Source organism: Canis aureus, chromosome 7 (genome assembly GCF_053574225.1).
Source record: "Canis aureus isolate CA01 chromosome 7, VMU_Caureus_v.1.0, whole genome shotgun sequence".
Lineage (NCBI taxonomy): Eukaryota > Metazoa > Chordata > Mammalia > Carnivora > Canidae > Canis > Canis aureus.
The window spans coordinates 49911242-49928910 of NC_135617.1; the positions used below are offsets into that span (position 1 = coordinate 49911242).

The following is a 17669-nucleotide window of genomic DNA, read 5'->3' on the forward strand; positions in this document are numbered from 1 at the left end:
CTGGGTGTTCTTGGGAATCAGAGGAAGTTTACATGTGGGAAGGATGAAAACAGGAGCAATGGAGAGCAACAGCTGCTTTTGCAGACAGAAATAGCAAGATCAAGACACAGCTGGAGAATCAGTAGTCATAGTGAATCGGCTGGTTTGTGAGAAGACTAACTAGGAAACAATTCAGATGTGAGAAATTGAAAACTAAAAATAGGTAGTAAAAGCTATTGTAGAGAAGAGGAACAGTGGATGGGTATATTTAAAACAAAGAGATTGTTATTAGAAGGCAGAATGATGCAGAGCATAGCAGCACAAGTGTTATAATCAGGTATGGATCAAAACCAGCTCTGCCTCACCTCAGCTTTGTCATTTTAGACAATTTACTGAAGCTCTGTCCCTTTATCTTTAAAATGGGATCATGCCTACCGCAACATTTATTGTTAAAAATTAAATAAAATATGTGAAAAAATCACAAAGTGCTCAATAAATTATACCAATATTAAATATTACATAGATTAAAGTTTTATTTGATATTGAAAATGCAGAGGACTAAATGAAAGGTGACTTTTAGGTTCTTGAGATGACATGATGTTTTAGAATATTTCAGTGCATTGGCCTAAGATCTTTCCAAGGAAAGGAAGGAAGAGAATGAGGACAGAAAGGAGAAAGGGATAGAGAAAAAGAACCAACAAAGGAGTCCCTTCTCTTATCCTTGCATTTCCTTATATTCCTCCCTAATTATACATTCTTTCTAATGGAAGACTCCAAAAACACTATCTATACTAATATTAGTTTTTATATTTTCATCCTCAAAAAATCCTGTGAACCTAGGTATTCCAATTTTATTTTAAAAGTGAGATAACTGAAGCTTAGAGAAATTCTCAAAATCCTTTGGCCTTAGATATCTCCTAATCCAATGATGAAGATAAAATGAACAGTCAGGATGGAGAATCATTGGTAGAGAATTGAAAACACATGATTTTGGAGGTGGACAGGAGGAAAACAAAATTCTAAACCACATTATGATAGGCTAATGGAAACACGTTCTTAATGAGAAAGAAAAGATGTAAGGGATTTAACGTTTAGTTAGGTAACAACCTTCGAAAAACCCAGCAGTTGATAGAGAAGAACAAGACATAGGGATAGTAACTGCTAAGCCAGTTTTATTAACTGAAAAAAATACATATTTGGATCACTAAGAGATGTTACACCTTAAAAGTTCTCTTTCAGCTGCCTATAAGTATTAAAAGAACAAAACAATTAATGTTGAATCACTATGTTGTGCACCTGAAAGCAATATAACACTGTATGTTAACTAACTGGAATTAAAAACTTTAAAAAGAAAGAACAAAACAATTCAAAGCAACAATATTTCCATTGTAGAGGAGGAGGGGCGCTGGAATGGAAGTTTGGGCCAAAGAACAGTGAGAGAAATTGACTGGATGGAAGCAGCCGTGTAGAAGTGTTGGAAGGAGCTATTAGGGTTGTGGACATATGCTTAGTGTACATTTTCCATGTAATAACTACCATATGTACTTTAAACAAAATACCATTGTAAGTTTCAGGCTGTTACACAAGGAAGAGTACGTGAAGGGAGATGCAGGTACTGAATCGTGTTTTTTCTAAAACCTTAAGACATCAACAGAGGCATCTTCCTACATAGACCCCTGTGACACTCAGCAATGTATCACTAAGATAAGTTGCCCTTTGAAGAAAGCTCTCCAATCTGATTTATATGGTTTCCCTCCTTGCAGATTACCTTGATTCCCAACTAAAGTAAACATACAATCTGGAAATAGTGAGCTCTAGCCTCCCACTTCAGTTCAGTTATTTTGAAAGTCCCTGTCCTATGCCTACAGTGAGAGTCTGGCCACCTGACCCAGGTGCTAATGCAAGAGTTAAACACCAGTCCCAGAGTTCTGGCACTCTCAAAGCATATCAGACCTGAGAAAGCCACTCTCCAGCCGTATTGGCAACCAAAGGAAGCCATTCCACCCTAAGCTGGAAGCCAGCAGAAAGGAAAGGGACAATGGGCAACAGTTTCTGGCACAGAGACACACTTTCATAACATCATCAAGCACTCACAAGGGCCGCAAAGCAGCTCTCATTCATTTTGTGCAGTTTTATCTAGTTTGAAACCAATTTGTTTACTGTGATTTGTACCACAAGCCCAAAATAAATGCTTTCCAAAGAGTAATGAGTGAGAAGAAAAATTATGTTGTACCTATTCTTATGGCTTACTAGATTTCTATATGATATTAGAGCATTCTTGCAAATTTGAGACTGAAGAATATTTGCTGATGTTTACAATCTGTAAAAGGTTTTCCTGAACCTATGAAAAAACTCTAGAAAGTGGTTTGAGACAATCTGATATACTAATGGAAGACAAACAATTGTCATTATCAATGAATTCTTAGTAAATCTCTACTCCTTGTTCACCTATCTCATCTACAGGATTTTATTTGTCTAAGTACCAAGTGTTCTTTATTCTAAGGGGTCTCCCTTTAAGATGATATCCCAGTATATAGGTGCCAGGGCAATAACTATTAAGTGCCCACATATGGTGTTTTATGGGAATACATGTGATGCTATTATACTGTTGTCACAAGAATACTTGGCTCTTTAGGCCAGGAATACACATGCTCATAATAAATTATTTTTATGACTTCACATACACAATCATGATGCACAGAAAGTATAAAGGAAAGATTGCTTATTTTATGCAGCCTTGGCACTAACTCCATCCCCAATTATAGGCAACAAGGGGATTGTATGAAGCCAATGAAAGCACAAGAGTGGAAAATGGAAAAGATAACACTATGCTTTCACGTACTGAAGCCTGTTATTGTTCAAATTGTAACAGTATTGTTTTGTTGTTTTATTTCCCTCCATGATCTTACATGCTCCTTCCTTCTCTAGTGATGCCAAAAGTTGAGTTGTCTCACTCATCAATGGCAACTCTTTAATCTTTCCTTTTTGGCTTAGAGCAAACAACAAAGGTAGTCATGGATGATTCATACCATCTTTTATGCTCAGAGGCAGACTTTTTCCCCTCTGTTAAAAACACCCAAGGCTTTAAGAGTAGAGGTGGGAGAAAGTGAAGGTAGGAGACAGCTGTTCTCCTGTTGTTTCTGTTGAGGGTTCATACACTTCAGTATTTCCAGATTACAGCCGTGTGAAACATTTTCTGCAAAATAGGAAGCCAAGCCAAATTTGCTGGGTTTCAGGTCTGCAGACAAAATTTAAACCAGCTGGATTTTATTGGGAACTTTTGCATGCAAGTAAACCTAGCGGTGAAACTAAAGCCAGTGTTTGTCTCCACTGGAGTGGGCTACATCTTTAGGGGCTATCCCCTCCATGTCTCTTCCCTTGAGAGAGTTTTGAATTTTGAAAGGTCCTAAGAGAAACCTTCCAGATTATTCCTTAGAGTACCTGATTGAAATTTTAGCTGATGAAGGTGGAAGGTACAACTAGATATGATGACTTTCATTGTCAAATCTTAAGATAAATGAGAGGAAGCTTGGTCTCTTTCTGCAATCTAATTTTAAATTACCTCAATTAAAATAGCAAATGATTCTCTATACACATATACTTACCAAAACCAAAGCCCCCCCCCGCCCCACCCACTAGAGTCTAGTAAAAGTGCCAAATAACGGCTGCCTTATTGGATTTGTACACAGCAAAGTCCCAAACCATAATCTGAATGTGCCCAAAGTGAAAATTACCATTTTCCTTGCTAAAATAATGAAATTGTATAGATTCAAACATATAAATAGGAGCAAAGGCACATGTCCTATTATGACTATGGAGAGAGTTTGTAATATGTTATTATGAAGTTATTTAGAACTTGGGCAACAAAACAATAAAAAGTAATCCAACACTAGAGAAAACCATTTTTATTACAAATCTCAATTTAGATCTTGAATAGAAGGAGTATTTTTCAAGGACAAAAAAAAAGGGAAATGATACACACTTTCTTAAAATTTTAGTATAACCATAGGAAGAAAAGGTTCTTGGCAGTCTTTTGGGAATAAGAAACATAAATCACTTCAGATATGTCGTTATACACAGGCAGTATGGAGGTTTGCTTAAAATGTACTGGCCTCAAAATATCTTCAGTCATCTAGTCCAAGAATATTAAGCACATCTAATATCAGATGTAATCTATTTCTGTTAAAATATTACCAAAATTTAATATGCAAGAAATCTGGGAGGTCTAAGGAGAGGATAACTGACTTCCTCAATGTGTAGTGGCTCAAACTTGTTTTCTATTCTTGTTCTTTATTTTACAATATACTGCCTCCCATCAAACACATTTTTTTTTCTGAAAATCCTCCTGTGTTTTTTTATTTTATTCATTTATTTTTAATTTTATTTATTTATTTATTTTTTAAATCCTTTTGTTATATAGGTATATTCCCTGGGAGATGTAACATCAATTGGCAATTCTAAATTTCCCATTATTAGGTGAAAGGAAGATATATTATGGTTTTTAATATCAGTTTCTGGTGCCCAAAATTTCCTTGTTAAATTCTGCATCTATTGCCTTCCATGTGACCTTGGAGAAGTTACTAATTTCTATGTGACCCAGTTTCTTCTAGGGTAAAAGAAAGAGCCTCTACTTCATATATTTCTTGTGAAATTTAATCAAGACATATAAAATGAGTAGAATAGTGTCTCACACTTAGTAAATACTCAGTTTAGGTTGCAGGACCTTGAGTAAGCAAAAGCCAAGTAAGCCAGTGTTCATAGCCAGGGTACAGCTTTAAACTGGGAAACAATATCTTTATTTATTAAACCTCGATTTTAAGGATATTATATCTATTATAGTTTCAGTTTCCTCTGTGTTATCATTTTACAATGTTGAGATGAGTTTGCAAGCAGATCCATTAAAATGTTCATTGCAGTTTGTCAAATTGTAGGACTCTTTTCAGGAGTTTGTCCAGATCCTAATATTATGAATATTAACACAATATTTTAAAGATCTGCTCCTAGCCATTAGTTATTCACTCTTTCTGCAGTCTCTTTGAGGCAGGTGATAATTCACTCTAAGAGCACTAACACCTAATAGTTATTGCTTTCCATTATAAGTGATTTCAACTATGAAGCTAAAGGCATGGGAGAAGCTGATCTCTAGATTCTACCTCTCTATTCCAAAGACTGGAGCCTTCCAGAATAGCTCCAAGTACCATGAAAGAGGTCAGAGCATTCCATGTAGTCTAACCTGATAAGTTAGTAAGTCTAACTTACTCACTGCTATACTTGAGAGGTTAAGGCAAATCTAGGGTGAACTGATAGATCTTGAGATTATTCCATGTGTGGAGTTCTGATGCGGATTCCAACTATCAAGACAAAGTTTTATTTATTTATTATTCATTCATTCATTCATTCAAAGGTCCTTTAGAATTGTAAGAGTCAATATGGGAATACGACTTACTCCAATATATTAAGGTTTCATATTCAGGGTTCAAACAAGTAACCTTATCTAATGAGTTCCCCTCACCACCACCCTTTGGCTGCTCTTTGCCTCCAAGACTAATTTCACTCAGTGTGAACCCCTATTTTCTAAATATCATGTATTAAATGCTAAAACTCAACTGCTGACACTGTTCTGGTTTTTTTTGACTCATGACTTTTATCCATCAGATCAGTGGTTATCATGTGGACAGTGAAATTTTGGAGCCAATGAACATTCTTCTAGTGATCCATGTTTACTTTTTCATGTTTATAACATGACAGTCTTGGCACTACTTCTGGGATATAGTAATAATTTATTTATGCTTAATAAAAAAAAAACAGACATAATTTCATTATTCTTTAATCAAAACCAGTGCCTCTCTTGCTGTTGACTCTGGGGATGTCTTATTGTGTGGGGATAAATTGAAGGTGATGAGATCTTCTGCTTTACTGACTTGGTAAGCAAATTGAAAAACATTTAAGAATCATGATTCCAGGGATGGTATCTTTTTTGGTGTTCTTAGAACAAATCTAATGTGGCAGGGGAGAGGTTCCCCACATCAACAATCAATTCTCAAGACATCAGTTGGGTGTCCTTTAGTTCAACTCAATTCTGACACCACTACCCAAGACAGTATCAGATTCTACAAGTTAAGGTGTCAGTCCTATAAGACCCCTCCCTTCTATCACCACTTCAGATGGTAGCTGCAAATCCAGGTCGTTACCTGTACTTTGGTATAACTGACTATATATTAGAGGTTCCTAGGACTTCCTCTTTGGTTCAATACTTGGCTAGAGTGTCTCACAGAACTCAGAGAATTGTTCTGCTTCCTGGATCACTGGTTTATTATAAAAGGATATAACTTAGGAAGAGCCAGATGCAAGAGATGTGTAGAAGAAGGCATGGAGAAAAAATCCAGAGCTTCCATATTCTCTCTAGGTACACCACTCTTCCAGAATCTCCATGTGTTCACCAACCTGGAAGCTCTCCAAACACTGTCCTTTTGGGTTTTTATGGAGGCTTCATTACATAGATATGACTGATGAATTCATTGGCTATTGTGTCAACCTCCAGCCCCTCCCCCTCTCCAGAAGTTTTAAGTTAAGTGTGGGTACTGAAAGTTCCAACCCTCTACCCATTTACTTGGTTGGTTCCCCTGGCAACGAGCCTTCCATTAGCTTTCCAAGAGTCACCTAATTAACAAAGGACACTTTTATCTTTCTTGTCACAGGAAATTCCAAGGGTTTTAGGAGCAATATGCCAGGAATAAGATAGAAAAGTATATATTTTTTATTATAAATCACAGTATCACAGGACTTCAGAAACCAATGTTCAAATCCTCCTATAGAAACAGAAGTGGTGCTTATAGTGATGATTCAAGTAAGAAAATATTGCTAGACTCTGGCTGATTTCAGGAAAGAGCCAACTAACCTAGTGTTTCTTAAAGTGTGGTACATGGACAAGCAGTATGAAAAACACCTGGGAACTTGTTGGTATGTGGATGCCCAAGTACCATCCCAGGCCTACTGAATCAGAAACTCTAGGGGTGAAGACCCAACCATCAGGTGATTCTCATGGAGCTAAAGTCTGAAAACCATCATTCTAAGCTATCTCAAGAAGAGTCTTCAAGATTATAAGAACATCTACGTAAACTGTCTCCTGACACTAAGACACATAGTGTCCATGAAAAAGAGATTACTACATTGACAAAATGCATCTGGCCAATTAAGGTGGTCTATTTCTCAATAGCACACACATTGTTATATTTGAGATACATAAAGTACTTTACACACACACATACATTCATGTGTGTAAAATACTAGTAAAATCTAATTTTATCTATCTATCTAGAAAAAAAATTTTTTAAAGGTTCTCAAGAGATTTAGGTCATGCTAGTCAAAGTGTGATCCCTAGACCAAACAGCATTAGCATTACCTGGGAGCTTGTGAGAAATGCAAATCTCGGGCCCCATCCCTAACCTATTGAGTCAGAATCTGCATTTTAACTAGAAGCCATGTGATTCTAATACTGAGATCAATTGTCTGAATTTATCATCTGCCCTAAAATTATCTAAAGATATTTATAGGATGTCACTTATCTTGAGAAAAATAATACTTTAGATCATCTAGAAATAATTCTGTCTCCCACACCACCTATGTAACATCATAATCATTTTCTAAATCCCTCAAAATCTGTATGAGTTAATATTTCCTGAATTTCACTATATTCTGGATATTTCATTACACAAATTAATTGATATAATCTCAGCACCAACATTCTAGGTTAGAATTGATTATATTTTCTACCTCACTGACAAGAAATTGAGGCAAAAGGAGAGTAATTTGTTCAGTTACCTATCTTATAAATGGTGGAGAAATTGTCTGAACCCAGATAAGCTGATGCCATATTACCTCTCTATGATTGTGCTCTCTAATAGGGTATACTAACATTTCCAAACATATCATCTGATTATTAGAGGGATTGCCATTGATCATGGTTTTTAACTAAAATTCAAGAGTGAGGCTGAGGAGGAATGAGGTAGAAGAGGCCCTCTTTATGCTTTAGATTTGAAATCTAATAAAGGTTAAATTCAGTGATTTATCCCTGAGGCCCCAAACCCAAAGATATATCCAGAATTCTAAGACTGCAAATTAAATAGCATAAAAGCTAAAAGTTACAGAGCTTATCATGATTCTAAGTTTTTTTATTGGGTGGTAACTAAGTCATTCTAAAGAACTGTGTTTTTTTTTATTTTTATTATTCTTTTCATTGCTAACTTATAACACACATCCCTGTTCACTAAAGAAATTAAGAGTTTGTAAATAACGAAAAACAAGATCCTAAAGGAATAACCATTGATGTCTAAGAGGAAAAATATACACTTATAAGTGTCTATGAATTTGATGGACTACAAATTCACTATGGAGCCACTTTAATCCAGAAAATACAAAATACTGGACTAGTTAGAGACTGTGCTATAAATATGAATACAGAGAAGAGAAATTCTGTTGAGTGTTCCTTGGAAAACCAAGAGGCTTTTTTAGCACCTGGACTGAATTTGAAGGAAACTGGACTTGAATTAGAGTGTTGTGTAGAAACCAAAAAAAAAAAAAAAAAAAAGTCAGTGGTTTTGGCTATATGAAGTGATTTATTTAAAGCCAAAACTTAACATAAAGCTCCTGGAATATTAACCTATGCGAATTGGCTATAAGAGAAGATGTTGTGTGTGTGTGTGTGTGTGTGTGTGTCCATATATGAGAAAGACAGAGTGGGAAAGGGTCAGGGATATTTTTGCAATGGAAATGTCTTTCACAATTCACTTAACGCACTGTTTTATTTATAGTCTATAATCTTCCTCTCTCAGTGATCAGATGACAATAAAATTAAGAATTTATAAAAGTGAGTTTGAGCCATTATGAATTCATATTGCACAATCTTTAAATGACTTTGTTAAAAATAATTGTAAAATTTTATTTAATTTAGAAAAAATATATATAACTACATATTATGCACCTCTATACATAGATGGTGTGTTTAATGGACTTTCTATTAAAAACGTTCACTAATAGAATGTTATTTTTAGAGACCTTCACTGCAAAAAGACATTGTAAGGCAAGAGGAAATGCAGCCAAATACAGAATCTATACATTGAATACATAAAACATAAATTAAATGGTCTTACTAGGAATGTTGATATCTAAGATGAGGCCTCAATAGGCAGACGGGTGGAAAGAAGGGCTACAAAAGGAAATTTAAAAAGTTACTAATTAAAAGGTCTCTTTTCTCAAGCATCTCAAAGGCTATATGCCTTTTTAGGAGTTTGGTTTTTTTTTAGGAATTAATGAGAGACACAGAGAGAGAGAGAGAGAGAGAGAGAGAGGCAGAGACATAGGCAGAGGGAGAGGCAGGCTCCATGCAGGGAGCCCGACGTGGGACTCGATCCTGGGACTCCAGGATCACGCCCTGAGCTGAAGGCAAACGTTCAACCACTGAGCCACCCAAGCATACCAAGAGTTTCTTTATTAATATTTCATAAAAGATACTTTTGCAAATCTTTGGGAGATATTTTTTATCTTTATTATTAATAGAGCTAATCATATCACAGAGTTAATTAAGAAAATTATACACATTTAAGAGCAAGACTGTGTTAGGATCAGTTGCTTATTTACAGTGTTGACACCATCCCAGGATCAACTGTAAAATAGTTTCCTACTACTCAGACTTTTTGAAAACAGGTCTGAACTTCCTCTTTGAAAAGAGAAAAAAGTGTTGGAAAATGGAAGGGGCTTGAAATGTTTTTGTTCAAGTGAGCGGTAGCAGCTTGGTCTTGTTAATTCCTGATTCTTTTGGTCAAATATTTGAATTGAAAATTCCAGCTTAAGTGGAAACATAAATGACTGTGGCTGTTAATAAGGAAGCTGTATTATTAGAAGAGTTCTAATCAGGGAAAGAAAAACAACAGTTTTCAGAAGACAGTGCTGACAGCAGACACTGGTTCATTCATTCATTTATGTGTTCATTCATTTATTCATTAGCTATTTATTGAGTGGCTAATGTATGCCAACTGTGTTTTTAGGCACTGGGGTAAAGCAGACCACCTTGAAAGCTGCATGATATTAGTCTTGCCTTTCTGAGCACAGACGTTTCTCATTCTCTGAGAGGTGTGAGCGAAGAGAGGCTTTGGGACCTATGGCCGGTGACCAGGTTTTTCCCACATGTGGCTTAGAGCAGTGGTTCCCAAACTTGGTTGAAAATCACAACCACCTGCATCATTTTTAAAATTTTTAATACGGATTTCTGAGCTCCACCCCAGGCCCACTGAATTAGAATAACTGAGGTTAGTAAAAATGTATTTTTGAATACATTCTCTATATGTTTCTAAAAATGAACAGGTTTGAGAACTAACAGTTTAATGTCCATCTTCTCAATACTTTGGGGTTGCCTTTGTGATCATCAGGGTCTTCATTAACAGTGGAAAGATTTTTCGTAATAGAATTGGTAACAAGGTGGCTTTAGTTAAACATTAATAGAGAAATTCCTAACAAAGTGTATATAGTCTTTGTAACAAACATCAGGAAAAGACACTCAGTGCTTCAGTCTTGAATCTGGGACCAAAAACAATGTTTTTAAGGGCCAGACAATTAAAATGTATAGAATATTTGCTATGTAACAGGTGCTTGATCTACTTAATCTCATTCATCCTCTATATAAATACACTTTCTGGCAATCCCTAATAGGATAGCACAGACCCTTTATGCCCTAGAGCAAGGTAATAGCCACTACAGTGGAAGACCATTTGCTGTTTGAAATATAGTTCCAAATAAGTATTATGAATATTATAAGATCCATTAAGTTATTGGTTCCCAGAAAGGAGAGGATGATATATTAGTGCTAAATGTAAATGGGTAGCTGCCACACTTAGAAGATCCACTTAGAAGTGGCCTTAAAGGATAATGTTAAAGGGAAAGCTTACCTACTCGCCAAAATGTGAGCAGCACATCTGGTTGTTCACTTCGTAGAAAAAGAAGTGGATAGAAGTTAAGACTGATAGGCAGATCAAATTGCTTGATCAGAGAGATGAAAAGAGCAAATTTGGAAGATTGTAGACAAAGTTAGGCAAATGAGGTCAAGAGGAATGTGGAAACACATTGGCACAGACGTGGCACAAGAAGGCAAATCTTTTTATCTTGGGTTAATCCCTTGCACAGTATCTACTACAGACCAGGCCCTCAACAACCAGGTAAACTCATAATCTACCCAGTGGAGGCAAATCATGCCTCCTCTCCAGCCATGCAAGGCCTGTGCAATGACCATGAAGAGAACAGCTATGGTGACAAAGATGGTGATTATGCATGGGCCCCACAGAACGGATTGTCTCTCCCTAAGGCAAATCCATCAAAGACCTGCTAGTGATGAATACCAAACCTCCTAGCAACAGCAGAGACCTATACTGTGCCCACAGTCTGGCAGGTTGGTGGCAGATTGATAATACCATTATCCTTTTGCTCTAAAGGAGGCAATGATGCATTTGGATGTGTCTTTGTTCCTTACCATCAAAACGCTTCCCCAAATACCTCATCTGTCTTTGTGCAGATGCAACCTGACAATGTTTACCTTGGCCTTTGTACCATACATGTCCCTCTTTTCCTCTTCAGTGATTTTCTGTCACTGCAGCATTTAATGTTCATTGAGCTCCATTCCACACTCATGGATATACTATCCACAATTTCCAGGGAATCAGGTTCATTGGACCACTCCTCAGAAGTGGAAGACAGGATCCAAAGAATCAAGGCTTTTCCCTTTCTTCTGTCACAAAAACTGTTCTACTGATGCATTTCTCCAAGACCTTGGAAGGTCTCAAAAGGAGCAAGACAACTTGAAAGCACCGGAATGTAGTGTGGGTTAACTGCTCTTGACTGCACTGTACAGAGTTTTACAATGAAGATATGACCAGGTAGATAATGACTGGTTTCCAAGTAGAGACCAGCTAAAAATGAAGACTACCCAACATTGAAAGCTGACTGCATCTAGATTCCAAATAGTAAGAGATAAGATTGAAAAACAATCTCCAGTTATAAAAGACACAGTATTTCTGAGTTAAACAAATTGGCTCAGCTATGCAGCAAAAATCAGATTAAAGGTATTACATTTTCACTTTAGTCTGTTGTTTAGATTAACTTAAATCATTACATGAGAGAGAGGGACATGGGAGTGAGGAATCAAGGAAATCAGGCAGACTTGGGAACCAAGTCAAGAAAGCACTTTTTTTTTTTTTTTATTGTGGATACTGGCACATGTAACTGAATAAAAGCAAAAAAGATTAGAAACCTAACACATTTTTAAAGAGATTATATTGCCAAAGGATCCATCAATCCATTTGCAAAAAGTCTGTGACTGCTCAACTTTAAATGCCTCAAACTCTGAATAGGATATAGTCTATACGAGCTCCATATTCTCCCAAGGAGGGCATTCCTCCAAATCTACTTCAGGTATGGCTATGGAGGAAGATGGGTAAGGAAGAACCTTCCAGAGGGCAAAATGGGAGTCAGACAAGGTGGTTCTTCCCATTACCCAAGGAAATCCACACTGCAAGAGAGGTTTCACAATGCTTATTAAGCAGGATTTCATTACTGTGTGCTATTATTCTCCCATTTTCCCTTATTTTGAATGGAAACACTTGAGATTATTTATCCCTGTTATAATATATGCTATACCTGTTAAAATATATAGTATATATTTATATATATACTGTATATACACACACACACACACATGCACATATATAGGGTGTATGTGGTATGTGGTATTTGTGTTGGAGGGATTACAGGGAATAACTAATATTTTTAGTCATAGGTTACCTGTCTACTACAGGGTACCACAACATCTAGATTGCCCATCATCCAAGATCTAGAATAATCTTAAAACCCAAAAGAAACTATCAAGTAGGTTGGCAGATAATTGGACCTGAAGCTTAGAAAAGAGGTTTGCCCTCAAGAATGTAAACCAGTTTAAGAGATAATGATGTGACCATCAAGGACATCTCCTAGGAGAAAATTAAAGACTTACTCTAGTAGAGAGATTATAGCTAATCCTTAAGCAACACAAATGTCAATTGGTCCATTGGATAAGCCTACAAGGTAAAGATAGAAGAAGCATCCAGAGTGACCAGAGGGGTAAGAACCAAGAGAGATAAAATGTATATCAAGAAGGGATTAAACTATTCTTGAAAATGACTTAACATTCCAGCAAGACAAGGACTTCTGGAATCTCTGACATGGATGTAGTTGGTACCTTGTAGGAAATCTTTTGTGAAGGGATCTACATCCAGAGACCAGGCTGGACTAGTTGGATCAATACATAAGAGGTGAAGAAATTGAAGTAATGAACACAGGCTACTCTTCTCAGGAATCTAGCTGTGAAGGAGAGAAGGTAGGATGTTAATTAGTAAGTTTTTTTTTTTCCTTTCCTTTTCATACAAATGGAGATCTTGAGTGTATTTAGAAATTAAGAGTACTTCTATTTCTGATAGTATGACAAAATTGGCATCATGACAGATTGCTCTTTTACAAGGATATGATCATAAAATGCTCCACACATTTTAAATGAAAGCTTCAAATGTAGAAAAAGCATTTATTAAAATTCAGCGTTCTTTTTTTAAAAAGGAAGTTACAGTCAAGGAAGAGAGAGAACTTCTTTATTCTGATACAGAGTATCTACAGATATAACGACAAACATTATGCTTCATGCTAAAATAGTGAAAGAATGCTCCTTTAGGTCAGGAATAGGATAAATGTATTCAATTGTCACCATTTATACTTAACATTTTTCTGTGAGTCTTAGATGTGGAATGGAGAAAACAAAAAAAGTATAGGCATTAGACAGAGGAAACAAAACTGTAATAATTGAAGAGCATGTCATTACATTACAAACACAAAAGAATTCCAAAAATTGTTAAATCTTGTGTTTATCAAGAATGTTGCTGCATACAAATGCATATATGAAAATCAATTAAATTTATATTATCAACCACAGTTTGAAAGTATAATAGATTTGATTTGGAAGATGTTATTTGCAGCAGCAATTGTAATATTTAGTAATATCTAGAAATATTATAGCCAAAGTCTCAGAAGAAAATTATTATTGAGAAATTATTTTTACTGAGAAAATAAAAACTTATTGAAAGTCATCAAGGAAAATCTACATACATCTATTAGAAGGCTCAATATCATTAAAAATACATAAAGACAAATGTCTGGTCACAGGTGAAAAGTGGGGAGAGGAGGAGTGCTGAGTGGTGTCTGGTGCCCAGGGCACAAAGGAGTGGGGCAGGCAGTTGAGAACCTGCATGTCCCAAGGAACTGTCAGGAGGCAGGAACACATATGAGCTAAGGCTCCAAACACTTTGCATAGGCTCCACTGGAGTTTACAAAACCCAAATTCAATGATGCAATTATTAAAAACTTCAAGGTGATATATGCAGAACATGAAGCACCAAGCTCAGGATCCTCCTAAGCACAGGCCCCATGTGACTACACTGACCACGTGCCCATGAGATTAACCCTACTGACACCCATTTCCTGCTTTCACATAATGTAATTTTATTAGTTTACTGGACCTCAGAATTTTTAATCTCTTGGTGATTCTCATCTTCAGTAAATATTAAGAACCACTGTCCTAGACAATACCATACATGTGTATTTTTGTAATGCATCATGCATATGTGTATAGGTGTGTAGTTGATTACCTCCGAGTTCAGGGAGAAAGGATGTGATATGAAGTAGAACTTCAAGAAACTTAAAAAATAGGGACATCTGGGTGGCTCATTCAATTAAGCATCCAACTCCTGATTTCAGATCAGGCCATGTTCTCAAGATTTGGGGACCAAACCCCACATCAGGCTCTGTGCTCAGCACAGGTCTGCTTATTGTCTTCCTGCTGCTCCTCCCGAAGCTTGCTCATGCTCTCTTGCTCTCAAATAAATTTTAAGAATCTTTTTTTTTTAATTTAAAATAATGGTAATGTTTATGTCTTAAACTGAAGGATAGATATTTTTTTCATACATGTATTTTTAAAAATATTTCCCAAATTTTATTTTTATATATTTCTATTCATATATTTTATTTATAGATTTATATATTTTCAGGTATAATTAACATAGTGTTATGTTACTTTCAGGTGTACAATGTAATGATTCACAATTCTATATGTTATTCAATGCTCGTCACCATAAGTGTACTTTTAGTCCCCTTCACTGATTTTACCCACTCAGCTCCTCTCTGGCAACCACCAGTTTGTTCTCTATATTTTAAGAGTCTGTTTTTGGTTTTGTATTATACTTTTTCTTTGGTAACTATTAATCACTTAAAAAACGTATTTTAAAATGGCAGTGGAAATTATCCACTTGAAGAATGGTTGAGTAGTCAGGAAATGATTAAAAATCTTCCTTCTTTACATAACCCAGATAACCCAGATAGCAGAGTCAAGACCTGAGCCCAAGCCCACAATATATCAGATCATCACTTTGCCATAAGAGACTATGAACTCAGGATTATTGTAAGAGGCATGCAGATTAGTGAATTCTCACATATCAACATAAACTTTTGATATAGACAACAAAAATTCCACTTCCCAGTACTAAAAAAAGGCAGATGTTTTCAGCAAAGGATATGAGTAGGTCAAAGAAATAGAATATTTCCAACAAACCACTGAACAAATGCTCAGCATCACTTATAATAAAAATGCAAATTAAATCATTAAGATTTTTTTCTAAGAATGTAACCAGAACAAGCTTTTTTCCCAGTTTCTACCAAATTTAAAAACATAAAAATCCTATGGTCACTGTTTGAAAGGTATTCTGTTGAAATGCCAACTAAAATGTGCAATAACAATTATTGCAGTAATGCCTGTAATAATAAACAATGATATCCAACCTGAAGGTCCACATTAATAGATTAGTTATAAATCAAATCAATTATGGCATAAACATATGCAGGCATGTGCACATACACCATGGGATACTCTGCAGCCTTTAAAGAAATATGTATGCACTCACAAATAGGCCCACTCCATTTTTTTAAGTTATAAGGCAGTATGTAGAGTTTCATTCCATTAAAGAAATATGTATGTATGTGTGAGGCAGGCATCTATTTGGGTGCATACAAGGTATTTGAGTTATGTATTACAAGGGAAAAAAAGTTTCAAAGGAATGTGCACCAACTTTCTTAACTTTGACTTTCTCAAAAGAATGGGATTGGGGGAAGAATTTATTTTTTATTTTTGTATTCTTTACATTTTGTTTAACCTTGCATTTTATCTGTACTGCTATGCTGTCCATTCCCTGTCAGATTTAACAGAGAAAGGTAGTCGTGTATTATTTTTATTTTTAAAAAAATCATTCTTAAAAACAAAACAAAACAAAACTGAGTCTTTAGAGGCAGAATAGTGATGTGTCCAAATCTCTTTAAGATGACTACAGTTGACATTAAAAAAGACAATTTTGAACAAGGCAAAAAAGAACATTCCTGTCAGAGCCAGGTACACCCACACTTGCAGACTGAAGCCTTCAACATAACAAGGAAACACAATAGTGCTCGCTCCTTTAATTCTTTCCACATTTGTAGGACTCTGTCTTATCCAGGTCCTCTCTTTTGCTTTTTTCCCACCTCTCTCTCAGCTTTAACTGCCACAAATTTGCTCTGTGCAGCAAGATATCAGAGAAAAGGAAGTCTGTATGGATCCAGAGATGTGGAGTTAAGAGAAAGGTAGTGGTCAAATATCTAATTTGTTCAGGATGCTCATTTGCCTAAATCTGGTCCTGAATGTAGGAACAGAGGTGGGCTCTTTGGCGTGTTTTCAAAGCTTGGTTCTCATATCAGAACTAAGAAGTTTCTGCAAGAGGGCTTTGGGGCATGCTCAACAGACACTAGCTTGTTGTCTTTACCATTTCACAGGCAGGAGAACATAGCAAGCTCCCAGTCAGCCAGGCGGGGTTTGGATCCTGAGTCTACCACATGCACCCTGTGTGTAGAACACTGAGTAAGACATTTCATCTCTTAGCTTCCTTTCCCTCATGTATGAAACGGGGAGGATAATAGTATCTAGCTCATTAAATTGTTAAGATTAGATGAAAAAAATGTGACCAAAAATAAACATTCAATAAATGCTGGCTGCTTTATAATTATTTGTAATTATTATAAGACTGGCTTGAATGTATCAGTGCAGATTCTTTCCAGATGAATTTATGCTCCAAGAAAGTTTTTCAAACTTCAGTGACCAACCCTTAGCTAGTAGTGAAGTCATTTTAGTGGGTGGGAGTCAGCATTGAAAAAAATTAGTGGAATAGAATAATACTATGTATTTTTTTAATAGAAGATACTGTGCATAAAAAAGCTAATGTAACATGCATTGCTTTCTGTGGTGTAGAGTCAAATGAGCTTGAAAAATAATGCTTCTAAGACAAACAAAGGTGACAAACTGAAAATCTTCCATAACTCCCTTCTCAGCCCTACTCCCTTTTGTTCCTTTCAAGCACAGGCAGCAGAAGTTCAAGAGCTTTGGAAATGAGCTGCACTGATGATGACCATTTTGATAATGTATGAGCATGCCACAGTGCTGTGAGAAGTCAGGTTACAGAGTTAGACAAATGGTTTATTCAGAACTGTCATTGCACTTCTTCTCAAGTACATGGAGCAGGGGGTAAGGGTTTGTTAGAACTAGCCAGGCC

At 36.1% G+C, this 17669-nt stretch overlaps 1 protein-coding gene across 2 annotated transcripts in view; it reads right to left on the reverse strand.

The window, feature by feature from the left end:
* Positions 1-17669, reverse strand: part of GFRAL (GDNF family receptor alpha like) — a 49925-nt gene that overhangs the window by 11834 nt on the left and 20422 nt on the right. The window contains exon 1 of one of the 2 annotated variants that reach the window (XR_013383306.1): positions 6424-6563. The exons of the other annotated variant lie outside the window; for it this stretch is intronic. The gene's annotated coding sequence lies outside the window, so the exon portion shown is untranslated. Of the gene's footprint in view, positions 1-6423; positions 6564-17669 lie in introns of those variants that run through there. 2 annotated transcript variants of the gene reach the window in all.